A 23,412-nucleotide genomic window follows, 5' to 3' on the forward strand; every position below is an offset into this window, starting at 1 on the left:
TTTCTTGGAACATTTGTGGTTTGGCCCGGTTCAAAAGTTCATGGTTCCACCCATGAAGATGTGTAAGGCCCATCTCCTTAATGGCCTCTTGGCTCCATTTTAAAGCCCCTTGATGTAAGTGACCTATTTTATTTCACCTGTCACAGACCAAATAAATTATCACATACGAATGCATTTCATTTTTCTTAAAGAGACAGAGGTTTTGCTTTTAGCCCTTTATAAAAGTGATAAAAAAAATGAGAGATACTTTTTCTGATCCTTTTGACTATTTGTCTAAGTGTCCCAGATCTGCTACCTCCCGATGCCCTTCTTGTCACCACACTTGTGTGTTAGTCCAGAGAATACTGAAGAACAGCAAGATAAACAAAGGCAATGAAGACAGATGGGAGTATCAGAGAAGCAATCTAGGAAGGAAGGTTTACAACTTGACCTTCTGAAATACTTAGAACAGCATCATTAGCAGTTCTAATTACTTTTTTCCCCCTGCAATTAGATTGTTTGTCTATTCTCAAAGACGGTCATTGCTTACATTGCCAAATCCTTACCTTTTTTTTTCATCTATTTTCTTTCCTATTTTCCCTGATTATTAGAAATATTCATTATTTTGATACTTAAAAATACTCATTTCTAGAAGTTGTCCATACATTTTACATGTTCTTTTATACTTTGATTTGGAGGAAATGATAAGTGACTATCCTTAAAAGCTTTTTCAAGGGGTGTCTGGGTAGCTTGGTCGGCTAAGAATCAGACTCTTGATTTATACTCAGGTCATGTTCGAATGGTTCATGGGATTGTGCACTGGGTGGGGCTCTGTGCTGATAGCAGGAAGCCTGGTTGGGATTCTCTCCTTCCCTCTCTCTCAAAAATAAATAAATAAACATTCAAAATAAAGGTTTTTTTCAACTCTTAAAAAACTAAGAACATCAACAAGGATGCTAAATACATATTTATAATAGATATTTATAATATACAATATATAAGTGATACTTAAAATAATTTGAAGATAAATAAATGCAAGTTAACACTTGTAGATTTCGTACACTGTTTTCAAACTATGCCTCATGGCCTTTTTGACATTTTATTTTTAAAAATAATTTCTGATCCTCTTTTTTCACACTTTGTTATCTTTTCCTAAGAAAAGTCCCAGTGAATTTCAAATGGATTTACAAGCCTGTTTAATACAGTAACTAGCCTTCAAGTTGTTATTATACTGAGTCTTTCTCTTTGTATTTACAAAGATTCAGGAGTTCCTAATTGTACTAAGTGTATCTAGTCTTTACACTTAAAAAAAAAGTTTGTTTATTTTGAGACAGAGAGTGAGAAAGAGAGAACAAGCAGGGGAGGGGCAGAGAGAGAGGGAGACAGAGACTCCCAAGCAGGCTCCACACTGTCAGCGCAGAGCCCAGTGGCGGAGGGTGGGAGGCAAACCGAGGTGCCCTGAGATCCTGACTTGAGTGAGGTTAACCGACTGAGCCACCCAGGTGTCTCTAGTCTTTATACTTCTAAAGGGTGATGGTGGATGAAGCCACTGGCAGAGTCTGTGTGTTGCTGAGGAGACACTCTCAGTTAATCTAGCCTAATCAGCACTGATTGTTAATGCTTCCCCAAGCAACGTTAGTTTCTTCCAGGGGTGATAGTGGCAGGCAATTCTGGGGACTTCAAGAGACTCCTTGATGAGTACAGACAGTTGTTGGGATCTGTTCTTTGAACAGCAACAATTTTTAACAGGAGACAACCTGGATTGGTGGGGAACTGGGTCTCATATCTGGGGTGTGTGTGTGTTTCCATTAACAGTACTGAGGAGGCTGTTTGTTCCTCCAAGAAAACATCTATTGATATTTTAAAGAATATCAAGCAAAAATAAAGTTGGCATCACATCTTTTATGGCTTTTAGTGAACCTCTCGTGATTTAAATGTTTTCATCATTGATGGCAATCCTTTGGGTGAGGCCACGAAGAAGTCACCGCGAGAGTGTCCAATAGTATTTGGTGAGGAGGAAGTGAGGGAAAACTAAGGCCACGGGTGATTTTCTGTTATTCTTCTTCTCAAGGGAGTGATGGTCTTTTCCTTGTCAGTTTCACAGGTCGCCGTGACCCCCCCATTTCCGGATGTTTTGTTTCAGATTCTCTCGCCCATGAGCAGTATGAGTCTTTCTTCATCCTCTTAGCTGCTAGTCACTGAGATGGCCAGGGGCCAGACACCCTAAACTCTGAGGCTGCAGTTCTGGAGTCCAAGGGGTTCTAGGCCTTCTCCTGGCTGTACCATAGGAGTTCAGCGCCATGCTGGGGCGCTACAGCGGCCAAGAAGCCAAAAAAAACTTTCTCCTTACCCTTGGAATTCGCCGTCAGTCTAAACACTGAGTTAGGAATCTTTGCAGCAGAGCCCGCACTTTTCGTCCTGGGCTTCATCCCCACCACGCCCACCCCGCTCTTCCACACCCTCGGAACCACCTTTCTGCAGACCCCTCCTCATCGGGGCCTGGACTCCAGTTATACTGGCCAGGCCGGTTGTGGGTACGCCTAAAGGCTCTGCCGCCGCCTCCGCCCGCGCTGCGTTCCCCGCGTGAGCGCTGGATTATTCTAGTCTTTGAGCATGGCAGATTTCCACCGGATGACATCATGGGAGCCGAGTGAGTGCCGGCTCCGAGAGGGGGACGGAGAAGGGGAGGGGGAGGAGAGGAGGGGAGAGGGCTGGGAAGCAGAGCCAGAGCCGGGTGTACGTCCGCAAGCTGGGGAGGAGCGCTCCGCCCGCTACTGACAAAGGATGGGAGGATGCCTGCGCCGCGGGATGCTCCTTGCGCTCCGCCGCGCGGCCGCCTGAGCGACTTCGCCCTCCGCCGGTGAGTGATTGCAAAGATCGTTCAATCCGCCTCGCTGCGAGCCCGTACCCTCCTCGGCTCCCTGTCCCGGGCGTCTGTGTCCCTGACCCCGAGCGGGGCTTGGCACAGCACCAGGCTGGGAGCATTGGCAGCAGGTGCCTTTGCCCGGTGGGTCCGCGAAGCAGTCGAGGCTCCTGGCTGGGGTGCGTGGTGGGTGCTGGGACCCAACTCCCAGGCGGCGGGCTCGCCTGCGGGCGCCGCTCGGGTGAGTGGAGACTGTGCCAGCCGGCTGCCCGGGGGTAGTAGTTACCTCCGCTGGTCTGCCAGCGCCCGCCCTGCGCGCTAGCCTTTTCTGGTGGCTCCCCAGTGCGCGGCGCGCTGTTTACACCAGCTTCGTACTAGTCAGCAAACCGCACCCCTCGGAAAGCGCGGAATCGATGACGGCCACTTTACAGGCTCACGAGCTTCCAGTGTGGGCTTGAGGGGGGCGGGCACCGATCACCCCAGGGCGGGCGCACGCCCAGGACCACCGAGGGCAGCCTTTGTCTTGGGTGTAGCGCTAATGCACTCAAATCTGAGTCAGGCTCTCCGCAACTGTCGAGTCGGTTCCGGGTCCCCGGCACCCACCCGCCTGGGCGAGGGATGCCATTGTGTTCCTGCGGCAGGCGGGACTGAGAGCTGGGACTTGAGACACCAGAAGTGTCCTGCGCCCACGGTAAGTGTCGCAGTTAGACAGGTGCAGGGCGAGCTTCTTAAGCTCCTGGAAGTGAAGTGACTAATTGAGGCCGAATGACGCCCAAGTTCTGTCCCCTAGTGGTGTGAGTCAAAGAGCAAACTTAGGGAGACGCACTCTAGCTTTTTTTTTTCTTCTGGTTTCTGACGCGCTTATTGTGAGGATTATTTGCGGCAGGTGGATGGAATTAGAAGCAGGTTCAGGATACAGTTAGGGAGATCCACGCCTTCCTGGCAATCCCTTTTGTTGTTCAGTAATTTCGGAAGAGGTTTTCTTGCTAAATGTGTTCGAGATTTGTCCTGTTACATAGTTTTGAGGGCTTAAAGGGAAAATATTCGGAACCTGCTCAGGTGTCTTAGAGTTGTGCTGCGTGTTAAGTGCTAGAAAGCCAAGATAGCAATACCCACGCTTCTTCGCTGCCTGCAGGTTTGACACACGTTTTATCGATGAATTCCTTCTGTTTGGGAAGAGTCCCAATTTTCAGATCACAGAGAAGTGGCGGTACCTATTGGAATATTTGATTTTGATATCACTTTATTTCCAGAAGTAACACATTGTTAAAAAGGTGGAAGGAATGAAAGTTTGTTACTTTGGGGTTCGGTTACTTTCTTTTGGAGTTTCATTCATGGCAATCTAAAATATTTAAAATTTTAAGAGCTGTTTTATTTTCATGGATTTAGTGTATAATGATCCCCGAATATCAAGGAGATTCTTGTATGCAAGTTTGATATTCCAGTATCTAACATAATGGTAGGGTGTAAGAAAGTAACAACCTCAGTTATAATTCAAAGAGTAATTTCATTTTCCTTTTCTTAAAAAGGGTTACTGGTTTTCCTTTAGACTGTTTCTTTTTCTTTAAAGATAGATGATCCAAGTGAAGCTTTTTAAAAACAGAAGTATAAAAGTGTAAAAGACCAGTGATTGCCCTTCTGATAAAGTTTGAAGTCTTTTTAGAACAGACATGATACGGGGCGCCTGGGTGGCGCAGTCGGTTAAGCGTCCGACTTCAGCCAGGTCACGATCTCGCGGTCCGTGAGTTCGAGCCCCGCGTCGGGCTCTGTGCTGACCACTCAGAGCCCGGAGCCTGTTTCGGATTCTGTGTCTCCCTCTCTCTCTGCCCCTCCCCCGTTCATGCTCTGTCTCTCTCTGTCCCAAAAATAAATAAACGTTGAAAAAAAAAATTTAAAAAAAAAAAAAAAAAAGAACAGACATGATAGAAAATTATTTGAATTAAAACACGTGGTGGAAGTGAAAAAGGAGCTAACTGGGTGAAATGATGGAAGGAGATTTTACTAAATATAAATGGTGAGACTAAGAATTTCACATCAGTTTTGGTTTTGGAAAAGTGCACTGTGTGGCTTTTCCAGTCTTCTCTTGGGAAGTGCATAATTAAATCTTTGATTATGTGGTGTTATGTTGAGAGACCAATGATACGAGCTTACCTGTACCCAGGACTTTGGGGTTAGTGGCAACGTTTTCTCCTGTGATTCAGAAATAATTTTTATTTCATTATTTGTTTCCTGACTTATAAAGGGCTCCACCTGTTTCCTTAAAAGTTTTTCTTTTTAACTTTATTGTACTCGTCTCCTTATAGTAAAAGTTAAGGAGCTTTACATGAAGGTTCTTAGAGAGCCCCTTGCTCATGTTGGCTGCTTTTCTTACATATTATAGTGACAACATCTCTTTTTGAATCTAACCCTGTGAGCATACAGGCTGATGATGTGCTTATGTGATGGGGTACACCCAACATAAAAAATATACGTATGTATAAAATATATATAGTCCCAGTCATACAGTCAGCAACTAATAATCATAAGTAGGAGGTATATGGTATTTGGCTAGTGATTTTTGGCAAATGATATTTCCTTTAACAATAGAATGTGTTACTCCCTTTGAGGTAAGTAAAATTCCACATTAAAGATAGGTTATGTTTTATGTTTGAAATCTTTTATTTTAAAAATATTTATCCAAGAAGGTACAAAAAATGATCTTCACTACGCATACACTAGAGTATGTGAGGAAAGTTCTCAAAGTATGAGCATCTTATAAATATATATATATATGATTTTGTATATTTAATAGGCAGTACAGTATTATTTTAAAAACATGAAGTAAAAGAATGTCCCTGAATTAGAGAATATTATCACGATGTTCTTTAATGTATTCACAAATATTTTGGCTATTTTGTTATGCAAGGATGCTTAACAGGAAAAAAGATGAGAGGAAGTTGCATTATCAGACAAAAGAAAAACTATAGTATATTGCTTGGAGTAGGCAATAGCGATGTTTTCAAGATTGTAGAAAAGAGCATGATGTCAGAATACTGGAGGATTTCTAAGAAAAAAATTATGTAGGAGGAATAAGTTTATATTATTTGGTGGCCTCTTGTTTTCCCTGTTCCAGCTGTTGGGTTTGAACAGATACTGTAGAATCTCTGTAATACAGTGAAACTCTTTGCCTTCCTTGAGGCAACATTATATCTTGAACTCCATCAGAGATTGTCTTATGAGCTTTTCTATGGTGTTTTTCAAATACTAGTTAAAGGATGTTTTATGCATCACAAGACATTGTGGTGTTAACTCTTGCATAGGTCTTTGATAAAGAAATTGGTCAGTAAAACGTTTTTGGCTGAAAAGTTTTGGTGTCTCTGCTTCTTCTGGAAATTGAAAGTTAAGAGTGAAAGTCAACAGTTATGAAACAGTAGAAAATATTCAGGAGTGTCATAATATCTTATTCACTGGGTTAAAATAACATAGGTAATGGAGTTTTTAAAAACAAAATTGAAGAACATTTGAGACAAAATCTCCAGAAGCCCAAATCATCCCCTTGTTTGTTATGTATTATGCCACTTAATGGACCTCTATAATACTATTATTTTATTTTTAGTTTTTTAGAAGATTTTATTTTTAAGTAATCTCCGCACCCAATGTGGGACTAGAATTTACAGCCCTGAGATCAAGAGTTGGGTGCTCTACGGACTGATCCAGCCAGGTGCCCCTATATTTATTTTCTACTTCCCAGTGTGTCAGAGTGATAAAAGCTGGGTAGGAAGGAAATGCATGTTCTAGTTTTGACTTTGTCATGTAATTGAGGACAGGCTTCTGAATCTCTTGAGCATTAGTTTCACTTTCCATAAAATAAAGATGATAACATCTGCCCTGCATTTCTCACAGGGTATGGTCCACCCAGTAAATGAGCTGATGTGCAAAAGTGATTTCCAAAAAACAGGAAGAACTGTGCAACAGATACTACCTCATTACTTAACTTTGTAACTTCTAGATATTTTCAGTTAAAGAAGTAAACTTATATAGGGGCTCCTGGTTGGCTCAGTCAGTTGAGTGTCTGACTTCAGCTCAGGTCATGATCTCCTGGTTTGTGAATTTGAGTCCCATGTAGGGCTCTGTGCTGAAAGCTCAGAGCCTGGAGCCTGCTTCAGATTCTGTGCCTCCCTCTCTCCGCCCCTTCCTCCCTCCCCCTTTCTCTCTTTCTGTCTGTCTCTCGCGCGCACACTCTCTCTCTCTCAAAAATAAATAAACATAAAAAAATTAAAAAAAATAAAAAAAGAAGTAAACATACATAGAGGTGAATCTATATAGTTTGTGATTTCTATTTTAAACATCTGGTATTTTTAATTAGCTGCATTCTCGGCAATTCCTGTATTACAATTTATCATAAAACTTGCTAAATAGGTTGTTATATACCTTTTAATTGCAAGTTTGCTGGCGACAAATTCTCTCATTTTTTGTGTGTCTGAAAATATTTTTATACAGCTTTTATTTTTATAAAGAATATGTAAACCGGGAATAGAATTTTTGTTTGGCAGTCATTTCCTGTGAACACTTGAAGTAGTTATTCTCCTGACTTGGGCTTCCATCAGACCTGCCAGTCTTGTTGTTTTGCAGGTCATGTGTCTTTGTCTCTGGCTGATTTTAAGATTCTTCATTTGTCTTTAGTTTTTTTCAGTCCTTCAAAGATGTTAGTAGGTATGGTTTTCTTTTTGTTTATCCTCTTTAGAGTTTGTAGTGCTTTCTGAATTTGTGGATTGATGTGTTTCATCAGATGAAATTCATTGATGAGTTCTTGAAGAAATAGTTCTACTCCATTCTGTTTCTTTTCTTTTTTTCTGAGATCTCAGTTGTATGTTTAGTACACGGTTTCACTGTGCCCAGCATGCTCTTACACTTGTTTCACTATTTTCTACTCTTTCTTTCTCTCTATGTTTGTGTGGATATTTTCCTTTGATCTTTTATTCCAGTTTACTAGCCTTCTCTCCTTCACTATGGCTGTTATGCTTTCAAGCTCATCTATGGGTTATTACTGTACTTAGTGTATTTTTTTGGTTTTCAAAGTGCATTTCATTCTTTGCTATAGATACCAATTAATCTATTTTTCCACCTTTTCCTCTGTTACTTTGAACATATTAATCAAGATCATTTGAAGGTTTTTGTTAGTTAACACCAATAACTGGATTACTGTAGAAGTTTTCTTCAGTGTCTGTCTTTACTCTTGATTTTAGTAATTGTGTATAAAAATTCTAGAATCTCCGGATGATTTATCCAGGTCCAAAGAGTTGTCGGCACTCCTGCTAGGTGAATGAATTAGAGAGGTTGCCAGTCCTTATAATCCGATCAGTGACTGAGCTGACTCAAGTACTAATAGTCTTTATCCCTTGCGGGGGAACCTAGCTGCCAAGGCATAGATATTTAGAGCATCCACTGGTGCATTCACAGGTACTAAACACAATTCGGGGCAGTACTTCTGAGAATCCTGCTCTTTTTTTCAGAAGCGTTCTTCTTAGTCCTTTAGCATCGTATACGTAGCTTCACATGTCAGCAGACGTCATGTGGCTAAAACCACGCATGTGTCAGCTTGATGCTTCATCATTTATTTCTCACTGGCATCTTGGTCCCCCCTGCACCTATTTTTTTTTTTTTTTTTTTTTTTTTTTTTTTTATCTCCAGCCCCATACGACTGCCAGAATTTCTGCTGGATTCCCTACCCTGTTTCAGTGGTCCCCTGCTCATACTCTCAGCCTCTTGGTATTTGTCTAGATTGGCAAATGCTCCCACTCATCATCCCAGGGGATAAAAACACCATTAAAATTCAGCTTACCTCTTGGATGCTTCTTCCATCTGAAATCTTGAAGCTAGTAAATTCGAATTCATGGTAACTAAATATAACAAATTGGCAAAACTTTTCTTTCTCTTGGGAGTGCTATACACACACAACAAACACACACATGTATGTATATATAAAACCCACTTTTTTTTCTGAACAAAGGAACCCCATGGTATATGAATCATCCTAACTTGCAAATAAATTCCACATATAAGGAGTGGATAACGTGGAAAGTCTGGAGCTTCCCTCTTTCTAGAAACAACTATCTTTTGTTTTTCAACTTGTTACTCAGACAAGCAACTGATACAGACTGATGTCTTGTCACTTGCATATAATAAAGTTAATAAGTTAAATGTGTATAACTTCTTTTTTTGGTATATAGATGAATGCACCAATACCAAAAATATATTTCTTCCAGAAGATATGATGCAAAGGTTGGTTAGTAGTTTCAGAAGTAATATCTGTAACAATACACTTCAAGTATGACCTAAATTAACTACACTTCTGTGGATTGACCTAGAATTTTTGTTGAACCTGTCTAGTGATGGATAGATACTCAAAGTGAACTAAAATATGTAATTCCACTTCTAAGTGATTATAAAAGTTTCTTAATGCTTATTTTTGAGAGAGAGAGAGAGAGAGAGAGAGAGAGAGAGAGACAGACAGAGCATGAGCAGGGTAGGGGCAGAGAGAGGAGACACAGAATCCAAAGCAGGCTCCAGGCTCTGAGCTGTCAGCACAGGGCCTGAGGCAGGGTTCAGACTCATGAACCATGAGATCATAACCTGAGCCGAAGTCAGACGCCCAACCAACTGAGCTGCCCAGGCGCCCCTTAAGTGATTATAAATTCAGGGTAATTTCAGGAGTAGAATTTAGTGATTCATCACTTACCTATAACACCCAGTGCTCATCTCAACAAGTGTCCTCCTTAATGCTCATTGCCCATTTAGTCCCATCCCCCATCCCAAACCCCTCCAGCAACCCTCAGTTTGTTCTCTGTATTTAAGAGTCTCTTACGGTTTGTCTACCTCTCTGTTTTTATATTATTTTTGCTTTCCTTCCCTTATGTTCATCTGTTTCATATCTTAAATTACACCTGTGAGTGAAATCATAATGATATTTGCATTTCTTTTACCGGCTTATTTCACTTAACATAATACACTGTAGTTACATCCACATTGTTGCAAATGGAAAAATTTCATTCTTTTTGATCACCAAGTAATATTCCATTACACACACACACACACACACACACACACACACACACACCATATTTTCTTTATCTATTCATCAGTCAATGGACATTTGGGCTCTTTCCATAATTTGGCTAATGTCGATAGTGCTGCTATAAACATTGGGAAGCATGTGCCCATGCAAATCAGCACTCCTGTATTCTCTGGATGAATACCTATAATGCAATTGCTGGATTGTAGGATAGTTCTATTTTTAATTTTTTGAGGAACCTCCATACTGTTCTCCAGAGTGGCTACACCAGTTTGCATTCCCACCAGCAGTGCAAAAGAGATCCTCTATTTTCCACATCGTCACCAACATCTGTTGTTGCCTGAGTTGTTAATGTGAGCCATTCTGACAGGTGTGAGGTGGTATCTCATTGTGGTTTTGATTTGTATTTCCCTGATATTGAGTGAAGTTGAGCATTTTTGCATGTGTCTGTTAGCCATCTGGGTGTCTTCTTTGGAAAAATGTCTATGTCTTTTGCCCATTTCTTCCCTGGATTGTTTGGTTTTTGGGTGTTGAGTTTGAGAAGTTCTTTATAGATTTTGGATACCAATCCTTCATCTGATGTGTTATTTGCAGATATCTTCTCCCATTCCGTCAGATGCCTTTTAGTTTTGCTGATTGTTTCCTTTGCTGTTCAGAAGCTTTTTATCTTGATGAGGTCCCAATAGTTCATTTTTGCTTTTGTTTCCCTTGCCTCTGGAGACATGTCAAGTAAGAAGTTGCTGTGGCTGAGGCCAAAGAGGTTGTTGTCTGTTTAGTCCTCTAGGATTTTGATGGGTTCCTGTCTTATGTTTAGATCTTTTATCCATTTTCGATTTATTTTTGTGTATGGAGTAATAAAGTGGTCCAGGTTCAGTCTTCTGCATGTCACTGTCCAGTTTTCCAAAACCATTTGCTGAAGAGACTCTTTTCTTTTTTTAAATGTTTATTTTTGAGAGAGACAGAGACAGAATGCGAGTGGGTTAGAGGCAGAAAGAGAGGGAGACACAGAAGCAGAAGCAGGCGCCAGGCTCTGAGCTGTTAGCACAGAGCCCGACACGGGTCTCGAACTCAGGAGCCATGAGATCATGACCTGAGCTGAAGTCGGACGCTCAACCCACTGAGCCGTCCAGGCGCCCCGAGACTTTTTTGATTGGATATTATTTCCCACTTTGTCAAAGATTACTTGGCCATATGTTTGTGGGTCCATTTCTGGGTTCTCTATTCTGTTCCATTGATCTATGTGTCTGTTTTTGTGCCAGTACCATACCGTCGTGATGATTACAGCTTTGTAATACAGTTTCAAGTCCAGAATTGTGATGCCTCCTGCTTTGGTTTTATTTTTCAGGATTGCTTTGGGTATTCAGGGTCTTTTTTGGTTCTATACAAATTTTAGGATTGTTTGTTCTATCTCTGTGGAGAATGCTGGTGTTATCTGGATAGCGGTTGCATTGACTGTGTAGATTACTTTGGGTAGTGTTGACATTTTAATAATATTTGTTCTTCCAATCCATGAGTCTGGAATGTTTTTCCATTTTTTTGTGTCTTCTTTAATTTCTTTCATAAGCTTTCTATAGTTTTTAGTGTATACATTTCTCACCTCTTTAGTTAGATTTATTCCTAGGTATTTTATGGTTTTTGGTGCAATTGTAAATGGGATTGATTCCTTGATTTCTCTTTCTGCTGCTTTATGGTGTATAGAAATGCGACCCATTTTTTGTACATTGATCTTATATCCTGCAGATTTGCTGAATTCATGTATTAGTTTCAGCAGTTTTTTGATAGGGTCTTATGGGTTTTCCATGTAGAGTATCATGTCATCTGTGAAGAGTGAAAGTTTGACTTTTTCCTTGCCAATTTGGATGCCTTTAATTTCTTTGTGTTGTCTGATTGCTGAGGCTAGGACTTCCAACACTGTGTTGAACAGCAGTGGTGAGAGTGGACATCCTTGTCATGTTCCTGACCTTAGGGGGAAAGCTCTCAGTTTTTCCTCATTGAGGATGATATTAGTGGTGGGTCTTTCATGGTCTTATGATCTTGAGAAACCATGGAGTTTTGAGACACAACCAAGTTGTTCAAAATGCCCGGAATGGGTTCTTTCCCTCCCATCCTTCCTTTCAGTGTATTAAGGTACATTAGGAAACTCACCGAGGCTTGGTAAGAATGATAAATTAGGGACTGTAGTGTTCCTTGCTTGTTATTTGGTGCTGACTCTCTGATGAGCAATGCCCTGATGCTCATACTGTGTGTCACATGCCTCTTGGAGTCTGATGTGTATCCTTTCAGGCTCACTTCCATTTCAGCCTCACTTCCAGGTCTTCCTGTGACTGTGGCAAACATTTTTGGCAGGCTGTGCCTCAGTTGTGTTGACTTCTTCTCACCTTGAACTTCTGCAGTGTATCTTTTAACTGCTGCTCTGTGATTTGACCAGCATGTCTTATATATCCCTTTGCCCCTAAAAGTGCAGCCTAGAAGTCGGGAGAAGCTAATACCACTAGGAGAATCCCTCAATCAGTGGGAATAGGCGGGCAGTTCTGAGAGAGAAAGGCTTTCTGTAGTTCCCCCTGAGGGTCCAGGTTGAGTGGAACCTCATTTGGCCATGGTGACAACCCAACTCCATACTCTTATATTGGCTTTTATTTCCTATTTCACTTTACCTGGTGTTTCATTCTTACCATCTGGGATCACCTTCTGGTATTTGCACATTTTTTTTTAATAAAATTTTTAAATTTTATTTTAGAGAAAGGGAGAGCAAGAGTGAGAGAGTGAGCATGCGAGCAGGGGAGAGGGACAGAGGAAGAGAGAGAATGAATCTTAAGAAGGCTCCATGCTGAGCATAGGGTTTGATCCCACAACCCTGGGAAAAGTTACGTGAAAATTTGGATGCTCAACCAACTGAGTCACCCAGGCATCCCTGCACGTAAGTTTCTATTTCACATTATTCTTTTGAAGGGAACTTGGGCTAAGATACATGGTAAATTACTTTTTTTTTTTCTGTAGAAGAAAATGAAAAACAAAAAAAAAACAAAACAAGAAAGAACAAGAATCAGGACTAAGCCAATTCTATTTATAGTGAAGAGAAATTGTAAGGAAAAAGCTAAAACAATGTATTTTTCAAAGGTGTTTTATTTATAAAGTCGTCATCTTTCAGGTCACCAAATGAGGCTATTTAAAGAATTCTTCTAGTAACTATAAGGTCATCTGTTGACCTAATCAGTCCCCCCTTCCCCCACTTTTTGTTTTAGTTCCCTTTGATATGTATGCCCTAGCTAGGTCCTGGTGGCAAAATGAGTAACAAAATGTGGCACAATTACTGCCTCTTTTGGAAAGTTTTATTTCAGTGAAATTAATTAACCACACAAATGAACACACACATGCCAGGGTGAATGCACTGATGAACAAGTACACACTGGTGAGAAAGCCTGTTATAGGGGTTTGACTTAGCAAGGGAGACCTGGGCAAGCCTCTTTGAGAAGGTGACATGAGCTGACATCGATCAAAAGGATGAAAACGAGTTAATTAGAGAAGGAAAGAGTTTTCAAACAGAGGGACAATGAAGTGTGCGCAAGCCCTATTGTTGGGAAAGCTTGGCAGTTTCTAAGGAGTCACAGCCCGAAGGAGGAGATGTGCCAAGTAGGAGGGACTGTCACAAAATGCTTTGAATATTAAAGAATGAAGTGTGTATGCATGAGTGTATGTGATTGTGTATGTGTGATGGTGACAGTAAGGAGGGGCCTCATGAATAAACCAGATGACATTTGAGCAAAAAACAAATGTGTGAAACATCTGGGGAGAATATTATATGATATATGCAGACTAACAAATACTTAAAGTTATGAACATTTAAAAGTGTGAGAATTGTAGGAATGGATAATTTTGAAGTTAATGCATTTCTAAATAAATAAAGTTGAAAGAAAAGGGATATTTATTAATTTATTCAATTTATTTGTCCTACCTCATGGGGATACCTTAAGAACTGTCTATGAGGCTTTTAAAATTCTTTACATCTAAGGAGTTTTACAGTGTTACAAAAATTTATGTATTTTTATTAGTTATCTGTTAGTTTTTAAGGTGGTAGAATTGTAGATAGACTTTCTCTTTTTTTAATTTTTAAAAAATGTTTATTTATTTTTGAGAGTATTTATTTTTGAGAGAGAGAGAGAGAGAGACAGAGTATGAGCAGGGGAGGGGCAGAGAGAGAGGAGACACAGAATCTGAAGCAGGCTCCAGGTTCTGAGCTGTCGGCACAGAGCCCGATGTGGGACTCGAACCCATGAACAGTGAGATCATGCCCTGAGCTGAAGTTGGATGCCCAACGGACTGAGCACCCAAGTGCCCCTAGACTTTTCTCTTTTAAAAGTATTTCAACTAAACTTTACTTGAGATTGATTTTAATAGTGTAGCACACAAAGAGTGTATATAGATGCTGCTGAGGTATGGTGCATAGCCACATTTAATTACTCAGTCCCAGAAGAGTTCACGTACTTAAGTTTTAATATAGTTAAATTGCCTAAGTACTCACACAAGTTTGGATTCTGCTTTTGCTAATTTCTCCCAGATTTGAAATGTAAGAAATTAGAGACAAATTACTTTCCACCTAGAACTATATTTCCTTTGATATTTCTTAGCAATTTTGCCTTAACGGAACCCAAAGTTGTATTTAAGACACGGTGTGAAATGACCCTCTAAGATTTAGCATAATATATATAATGGTCTTGCTAGCAATACTCCCTCTTTCATGAGATAGCTTGGTTTATCTTTATAGGTTACTTTTAAACTTAATCTTTTATGAAATCTCTTAAGTCTATTATTTTAAAAATATTTAGTAAGTACAGGGGAAAACATGTATTTACTCAGTAATTACTACATGAAACAAAGATTTGTGCCATGAACAATGAGAGGGAATTAGACAGAAGTGGGGGGAATTAAATGGGCAGATTATTAGGATGTTGAATAACAAGTATCAAAGGTAAAGTCTGAGACATTTAAAAAAAATGTTTATTTATTTTGAGATAGAGACAGGGCAAGCTGGGGAAGGGAGAAAGAGAGAGTAAGATGCAATCCCAAGCAGGCTCCACACTGTCAGAGCAGAGCCTGATGTGAGGCTCAGTCTCATGAACAGCGAGATTCTGACCTGAGCTGAACAAAATCAAGAGACAGACGCTTAACGGCTTAACCGACTGAGCATCCAAGTGTCCCTGAGACTTTATGATTTGTTCCTTACAACATTCACGTTAGAGGATAACCACCCTTAGGCTCTGAAAAGCAGAATCATTAAACTTCCTTAGCTTTTGTAGACCAAAATTAAGAAAAGAATCTTAAAAGCAGTGGTAATAGACACTATTTCCGTGGACTTTTGTTATGAGGATGAGCCATAGTTACCAATTTATAGATATTGTTAAAAATGATGCAAAAGGTGTTAAAATTTTTTCAACACAGTACCCAGTAACCCAGAAAGGCCAAAAATATATTTTGGGGACATGTAAAGGAATCTTTGTGTTAGAAGTCTAATTACACAAATCTGTTTTTCTTTAAATAATAAAAGTAAGTGTTTCAAAATGTTGATAGTGGTCCTGGGACTATGGTTAGTTTTTTACCCTATTTCTCCTTATTTTCCAAATAATTTTTCATAAGTATGATTTCTTTTGACAAAAAAAAGTTAGATACTTCTTGAATGGAAAAAAAAAGATGAAGCAAAACTTGAAAGTGATAGCTTCTGTTAAATCTGAATAGTTCTCTTGTGGGTGTTGGTTATTTTTTAATACTTTTGCATTTATCTGTATATCTTTTATGATAAAATTACATATAGAGAAAAATGGTGTGAAAAAAATCTTCTTTTTCATGCTAAGTTACACTCTATGGAGATACATCTAGTGCAAAAACTTGTTTGAATAATTTGCCTCTCAACAGTATGAGAGACAACTCTTACTGGGATCTAAGAATTTTTTTTTCATTGAAGTTGCATTAATTTCAGGTGTACAGAATAGTGATTAGACAACTATAATTATGCTCTGCTCACCAAAAATGTAGCTACCATCTGTCACTATACAACACTGTTACAGTACCATCAACTATATTCCTTATGTCGTGCCTTTTAGTCCCTGGACATTCATTCCATAACTGGAAGCCTGTGTCTCTCACTTTCCTTCACCCATTTTGCCCATCCCCCCAACAACTATCAGTTTGTTCTCTGTATTTATGGGTCTGTTTCTGCTTTTTGTTTGTTTTGTAGATTCCACATACAAGTGAAATCATATGGCCTTTATCTTTATCTGACTAATTTCACTTGACATAATACCCTCCAAGTTCATTCATACTTTCACAAATGGCAAGATCTCATTCTTTTTTTATGACTGAGTAACATTTCAGTGTGTGTGTGTGTGTGTGTGTGTGTATCACATTTTCTTTGTACTTGATCTGTCGATGGGCACTTGGATTGCTTCCATATCTGGAGTATTGTGAATAGTGCTGCAGTAAACAGAGGTGCATATATCTTTTTGAATTAGTGTTTTTGTTTTCTTTGAGTAATGTTTGTTTTAAATAAACCCAATAGTGGAATCACTGGATCATATGATATTTCTATTATTAATTTTGAGGAACCTTGATACTATTTTCTACAGTGACTGCACCAGTTCACATTCTCAGCAGCAATGCATGAGGTTTCCTTTTTCTTCACATTCTCATTCTTTCTTGTCTTTTTGCATCTAGTCATTCCAACAGGTATATTGTGGTTATAGTTTTCATTTCCCTGATAATTAAAGAGGTTGAACATGTTTTCATGTGCCTGTTGGCTAACTGTATGTCTTTTTTGGAAAAATGTTTATTCAGGTCCTCTGCCTATTTTTAAATTAGAAATCATGTTTGTTTTAAATAAATTGTTTTAAACAAGTCATTGATTGTCATCTCTAACTTGTTCTAATAAATAATTACAAGAACAATTAAAAATTACTAAGTTTTACTTTTATGTGCTTTTGTGTGCTTTCATAGCACATAAACCTATGTTTTTTCCTCTTAATGGTGGTAACAGTTATGTACATTACAGACTCTCTGAACTCACAAACCCTTTTGTCCATCATGGGCTCCTACTCACTTAGCAGCCTTGGTGTGAATTTGATCATGTGCACTTCCCCATGTGGGTGCTCGGTGGGGGGTGGGGGGTGTCTAGGCTTTTAGAGATGGAATGTTTTTATGTTCTTCCTCAGAGAACAATTATTATATTTTGCTTACGGAAATATCTGTTATATAAAGAAAATTTGAAAACTTATTTTAAATAGAAAGTCTCAGTTTCCCCTCTGAGAGAAATGGGAAACAGTGGTAGTTGGAAAAAGTTGACTCAAGCCATATTGAGTTGTTTTGAAATAATCTCCATTACTTCCTGAGGTGACAGTGGTCAAACTGCTTAACCTGTTTGAATGTTAGTTTCCTTTTCTGTAATACGTGGATGATAGTACCTCCTTCCTACAGTTGTTGTGAGAATTAAAGGTAGTAAGTAAATTTTCTTTAATGTTTATTTATTTTTGAGAGAGAGAGAGAGAGAGAGAGAGAGAGAGAGAGAGAGTGTCAGAGCTTGAGAGGGGAAGGCCAGAGAGAGAGAGGGAGACACAGAATCTGAAGCAGGCTCCAGGCTCTGAGCTGACAGCACAGAGCCCGACACGGGGCTCGAACTCACAAACCGTGAGATCATGACCTGAGCCATAGTTGGACGCTTAACTGACTGAGCCACCCAGGCGCCCCATAAATTTTCTAATAATAATAGCTATTTAATGTGAGTAGTTCATACCACTATTAAAGCTAATATATATTCTTTAAACTCTCAGGTATAGCTTTTGTTTAAAATATGGTGTATGCTATACACTTAAAGTTTTGAGGTGTCTTTGTACTTTTTCGGTGTGGGTGAAATTTGAATATTTAGTTGCGTGAGAGGAAAGTTGGCAACAACCACCACCTCCACCTCCACATAAGTAAATGACAGAATGAATGAATAGTATTAATAATTGGCATCATTTTATAGTGAGTGCTTTTATTTTTCTCCTCTTTCTTTCTAAAATTTTCAATAATGTGGGCATTTCATTTTGATAATGGTAATATGAAGAAATGAGACTATTTGAAAGATAAATGGTAATATGAAGGAAGATAAGTTAATTGCTTAATTATTAGTTTGTGAACATACACACCATAAACATTTCATCTGATACCCCAGGATGTTTTTACTATTGTCCTACTAGGTATCTTATTAGTAGGATAATAAACATAATGCAAAATAAAAGAATAGATGTGGATTTTTTGGATATTTTTATAGCTGTAAAACAACAGGTAAAGCATGTGTGTTGTAAAAGATTTAAACAATATAGTATTAAGAGTAGAAAATGAAAGTCCTCCTTCAATTCCCTCTCAACTCAAAAATATTGACTTATTTCCTCAGATGTATCCACAATATAGACATCACATTCTCACATACATATATTTATGCTCAGATAAGAACATGTACATTTTGATAAATATGCATTGTGCTGTGCCTTGTCTTATACTATCTCTTGGATATCTTTTTCGTACACTTTAGTTTACAAACTGTATGGTATTGCATTTCTGGAGGTATTCTGCAATTTTACTTCTAGAAAAACTCTTGCATGTGGGCACAAGGAGACATGAGTTTATGAGAATGTCATTTGTATTAATTTAAAAATTCTAAAAATGTTCAATTATGGTATCTTGAAGCAGCAATTGCATACTATATAGATGTTAAAATGAATGAACTGAAATTTACATGTGTCAACATAGATCAATCTTTAAAATTTGAGGGAAAAAGAAAGCTTCAAAGGATAATAATGTTACATCACTTTCCCAACCTTTACAAACATAAAAATAATTATATTGGCTATACATACTTAAATATGTAGTAAAATTGTGAAAATGTGGTCATGCTGTTCAGAGGGTAGTAGATTTCTATTTTCAGCAGATTGTTATAGACCTGTCTATCCTTACAGATTATGATATTCTCTGCATTATGGCTGTATTGGTTTATACGTCCTTCAGCAATGTACAAAGCATTACCAGGCCTCTTATTTTTTTGCATGTATAAGTTTAAATTTTTTTTTAACGTTTATTTATTTTTGAGACAGAGAGAGACAGAGCATGAACGGGGGAGGGTCTGAGAGAGAGGGAGACACAGAATCTGAAACAGGCTCCAGGCTCTGAGCTGTCAGCACAGAGCCCGACGCGGGGCTCGAACTCATGGACCGTGAGATCATGACCTGAGCCACCCAGGTGCCCCTGCATGTATAAGTTTAAATACCTCATTGGTGTTTTGTTTTCTTTAACCCAATTAGTGCTGTTGAGCATTTTTTATGTTTTATGAGGACCGTTTAAGTCTTCTCTTTTGTAAATTGCCTTTTAAATACTTTTCTTCTTATTCCCCCGTAAGTTTGGATTTTTATCTTTTTAAGTTTTTAAAAACTTTTTAAAAATTTTTATTATTTTGAGAGAGAGAGAGAGGGCACTTACGAGCAGGGGAGAGGGGCAGAGAGAGGGAGAGAGAGAATCCCAAGAAGGGTCAGTGCTTGTCAGTGCAGAGCCCAATGTGAGGCTCAAACCCACCAACTGTGAGATCATGACCTGGGCTGAAGTCAAGAGTCGGACGCTCAACCCACAGAGCCACCCAGACACCCCAATTTTGGATTTTTAGAATGCATTTTAAGATCTCTTTGTACATTTTGAGCACTTTTTATCATTTATGTTCATTGAAAATATTTTCTTGCTGTCTTTTTAAAAATTTTATTATGATGTCATTTATTAGATAGAAATTTCAAAATTTTATGACTTTCAGTTTTATCATTCATTTCCTTTATGAATTTTGGCTTTGCTTGTTTGAGGAGTTTTTTCTTAGACATTATAAAGATATCATTCAGTTTCCTACTGAAGCATTGATGTTTTACACTATGGTCTCTGGCTTAGTTGGAATTTATTTTTGTAGTTGTTCTGAATAGAGTTCACCCCTTACCCCTCGACCCTGTCCTGCGCATAGCCAATTGTCCTAGTTTAATTTTTCCATTAATTTGTAAGGCTAAGTCTAGAATATGTAAGAGTCATGTATTAAATATGTTCTGGATTCTGTAGTCTGTTCCATTGGTTTATTTGCCTAATTCTGTGCCAATTCAATACGTGATTCTTTAATCCTTTTAACATTATAAGCTGCCTTTATGTTTGTCAGGAAGAATTCCACTCCTTAGTTTTCAAAATTATCTTGGCTATTTTTATAAACCTTTTCTATACTGTTTTAGAGTTGGCTTGTTAAATTCCATAAAGCATTCTACATGATGGATATTCTTCAGTTGTTTCTTTAGACCAATTCTCTATGGACCTATATCCTTTGTACTTCTTCTGCTTCTGACTTCTTGTTGTATTTAACCAATGGGAGAAACCAGCAGGAGATTGGGGTGCAAAGAGAAAGAGTGCTAAGGAAATCTATGCCTCTGGCTCCCTCTGTGGCCCTTATCAGATGTGGCAGTAGATGTGTACTTTTATCCCCACAACTCCTATATTAGAAGGTTCCAGTCCCAGTTGGATTTCTCTAACTCCATTCCTTCCCTTCCGTCAGGCCTGGGAGGTGGTGGTGGTTGTGGGGTGAAGGGAGAGAGAAAAAACAGTATCTTTCTTTTAACTATTATCACATCTCTGTACTGAGTCCCTTTGGATGTGATATATCTTTCCTTTAAGCTTCTGACATACTGTGTTGGGATTGGAACTGCATAGATGTTATAGTTTAATTTGAGAGGACTGTCATTTTTGTGTCAAAGCTTTTCTATCCATATATGTGTTACACATCTCTATCTAGTTCTGCTTCTATGTGCTTTTTTTCTATAAAGATATTCCTTAACTTTTTTGAGACTTATTCCAGGATGATTACTGTTTTTGTTGTAATTATGAATATTTAAAAAGATACACATCCTAAATTGCTTTTGGAGATGAAAATTGATTTTTACATGTTGATTTTCTATCCAGCAAACTTACTATTTTACTTCTTCTGATAGATTTTTTTGAGGTTCTCTTCTATAGGCTAGATAGATGTTCATGTTCTCTCTAAATCATAAAAATAGTAATAACAATCATTGCTAAAACTTGTTGAGAACTAACTTTTGAAAGACACTTTAAGTGGAATAACTCATTTAATCTTTATTTCAATTCTATGACACAGATACTATTATTATTGTATGTTGATACTTTTAAAATATATAAAAAAATTTTATTTACATTTTTCCCTAGCTTTATTGAAATATAACCAACACAGAACATTGCATAAATTGAAGATGCATAATTGAGGATTTGATACACATATGTATTGTGAGATGATTATCACAGTAAGTTTAGTTAACATATCTATCATCTCATATATTTCTTTCTTGTGTGTGTGAGAAATGCAAGATCTACTCTCTGAGCAAGTTTTATGTATACAAGTCAGTATTGTTAATTGTAGTCACCATGATGTACATTACATTCCTGGCACTTATTCATCTTGTAACTGGAAGTGTTGCCCTTGTATTGTCTTCACCCGTTCTCCCTCATGCCCACCCCAGCAGCCATCATTCTTCTGTTTCTAGGAGTTTAGGGTTTTTAGATTCCACACATAAGTGAGACTCTACAGTATCTTTTTCTGACTTATTTCACATAGTGTAATGCCCTTAATATCCATGTTGTTACAAATGGCAGGATTTCCTTCTTTTTTATGGATGAATAAGACTTCATTATATATATATACACATACATATATATATATATATATATATATATATATATATACACACACACATTGTCTTTATCCATTCATCCACTGATGTGTTGGCTATGGTGAATAATGTCGCGTGAACATGGGGGTGCGGGTAGTGATTTCAGTTCCTTCAGATATATACACAGAGGTGGGATTGCTGGATCATATGGCGTTTCTATTTTTAATGTTTTGAGGAAACTACATACTGTTCTACATAATGCCTGTGCTAGTTTACATTCCCACCAAAGTGCATATGTGTTCCCTCTTCTCCACATCCTCACCTTCTTATCTCCTCCCTTTTTGATAAGAACCATCCTAACAGATTTGAGGTGATAATCTTATTGTGATTTTGATTTGCATTTCCTTGGCGATTAGTCATGTTGAGCACTTTTCCATGTGCCTGTTGGCCATCTGTATGTGTTATTTGGAAAAGTGTCTGTTCAGGTATTCTGCCCATTTTTAAGTTGGATTGTTTGTTTTTTGTTGAGTTGCATGAGTGCCTTGTATATTTTGGATATTAACCCCTTATCAGGTAGATGGTTCGCTAATATTTTCTCCCATTCTGTAGGCTGCCTTTTTGTTTTATTGATTGTTTCTTTTGCTGTGCAGAAGATTTTAGTTTAATGTAGTCCCACTGGTTGATTTTTGCTTTTGTTGCTTGTGCTAGTTGTGTCGTATCTAAAAATTTATTGCCAAGACCAATGTCAAGGAGCTTTTCCCCTATGTCTTCTAAGAATTTTATGATTTCAGATCTTACATTTCAGTGTTTAATCCATTTCAAGTTAATTTTTGTGAGTGTTGTAAGGTAGCAGCTCAATTTCCCTAATCAAGAGAAAAGAGGCAAAATGAAATTAAATGAAAGAAGTGACCTTATAACTGATACTACAGAAACACAAAGGAGCATAAAAGACTACTATGAACAATTATACAACAACAAATTATACATTTTTACCAAATAGATATTGGTGTCAAATTTCAGAAAATAATATCAAGAAAAATACTATATAGATATATCAAAACAATAACAGTATGAAGAAATGGGGTTATTTCTAGGAGTAGATGGAAAGTTTAATTTTTGAACATCAATTGATATAATTCATCCAATAAACATTTTAAGGACAAAAATTATCAGAGATTTTCAATACATGCTCAAATGATTTTTGATCATATACAAATACATTTTTGATTAAAAACCACTAGTAAAAGAGTAGAAGGAAAATTCATTAGCATGGATGAATATATATCTCTACCATGTTATAATTCTGAAAATTTAAAACCTTTCTGTGAAAGATGAGGAATAATATATGAATCTTCTCTATCACCATTATTATTCGGTATATTTCTGGAGGTGGTGGTCAAAAGCTAAGAAAGTGTATTAAACAGAAATTTGGACAGGAGTAGGCAAATTTACTAGTATGTGAAATACGACTCTACCATGTTCGGTAATGGTTCCTGTGAAAAATCTCCCTACCTCTGGTGCTTGGGCCCTCTGAACAGATGTCACTCTGTACCAGTATTGTCTCCCTTTGGTAGCTAGGCTATACCTAAAAGAACAGAAGAAATGCAGGTTTGCTATAGTGCAGTGGTTTGAATATAGGTACAAATGCTATGTGGCTGGTAGTTAGTAATGACAAATGATGAAGGAATTATTTTGAATTAAACTGCTCTAAGAACACTTAGAAATAAAATCATTCTAATTTTTATTTCAGATGTAAATAACATGTAAATTTAAATGAATATGTAAGATGTTTATCATTTTTT

The sequence above is a fragment of the Prionailurus viverrinus genome, chromosome B1 (assembly GCF_022837055.1).
Source record: "Prionailurus viverrinus isolate Anna chromosome B1, UM_Priviv_1.0, whole genome shotgun sequence".
Taxonomy (NCBI): Eukaryota; Metazoa; Chordata; class Mammalia; order Carnivora; family Felidae; genus Prionailurus; species Prionailurus viverrinus.